We start from the raw sequence: 1,070 nt of genomic DNA on the forward strand, positions 1-1,070 counted from the left end.
CCCCCAAATCTCTTGGCACTCCTCTTCCCCTCCCTTTGGGCTCCCCAAACCTCTGCCCTGTCCCTGTGTCCACCCCAACCCTGGGCTCCTCCATGGGCAGAGGTGCACACAGACCTTGGGGTTGGGGGGCAGCCATAGGGACAAACAGGGGGATTGGGTGGGGGCACCCAGTCTCACAGTTCCCTCACGGCTGCCCCTTGCCTCTTCTTCCCCAGAAACCACCACCTGACGTCCTTGAAATTCCTGGTCCTGTAAGTTGAGGGATGAGCCTAGGGTGAGAATGGGGCTGGGATGTGTTGCTGTCCTCTCTGTTTTCCTGGGACTTGGAGACACCACTGGGCACCAAGGCCTCTGTTGGGCTCCCTCCTGCTGTGGGTGGTCAATGGGCAGGGGAAGGAGGCAATGGGGGGCAGCTGGGGATGAGCAGACTACAGGACCTTGCCTTGGCCATGGTGTTCTAGTGTCCACAATGGGTCCCTGTGCCTTCAGGGTGTCCCAGCATGTCCCATTGCCCCCCACGTGTCCCATTGTCCCAGTAACCCTCGGTGTGTCCCTAACACCTCCTTTCTTCCCAGATCTTGTCCGGCAGAGCAGAGGAGAATCCCCTGCGTGCGAGACGTGCAGTCCTGGATCTGCATGTCTAGGTGAGCAGCATGGGGACACCTGCAGCCCCACAGGGCTCTTGGGGGACCCTGGGTGTCCCGTAGCCCTGAGGAGCAGGCATCAGGGGCTGGGGCTGGATGGTATGGAGGGGACTGTCCCTGGCCTGTTCCAGGGGGACCTGGGCACTGTCACCTCCACACCTACCCTTGCACTCTATGGGGCAGTGCAGAGAAGGGGATTCGGAAGGGGCAAGCTCTATAGCCCTCTGGATGGCCAAGGGTCACTGTGCAAGTGGGACAGGGGCTGTGGCTGCTGTCCCCAGTGGACCCCCATCCTGCCCTGGCCCTGTTGGCTGCTGCCAGTCCTTCTACTTCTGCCTTAAGTCCTTGGGGACAACCCTGCAGGGACAAGGATTCTCCTCCCCACTGATGCCCTTTGACATCCTCTGATGAGCAGCGCTGCCCTCT

At 61.0% G+C, this 1,070-nt stretch overlaps 1 long non-coding RNA gene across 1 annotated transcript; it reads left to right on the forward strand.

The window, feature by feature from the left end:
• The first annotated feature begins 212 nt into the window (after positions 1-212).
• On the forward strand, positions 213-1,070 carry LOC104915582. Its single transcript, XR_796405.1, has 3 exons — positions 213-251; positions 576-644; positions 1,008-1,070. It is a non-coding gene; the product is annotated as an uncharacterized LOC104915582 (long non-coding RNA).

The sequence above is a fragment of the Meleagris gallopavo genome (genome assembly GCF_000146605.3).
Source record: "Meleagris gallopavo isolate NT-WF06-2002-E0010 breed Aviagen turkey brand Nicholas breeding stock chromosome Z unlocalized genomic scaffold, Turkey_5.1 Chr41_random_7180001955930, whole genome shotgun sequence".
In the NCBI taxonomy this organism is placed as follows: Eukaryota; Metazoa; Chordata; class Aves; order Galliformes; family Phasianidae; genus Meleagris; species Meleagris gallopavo.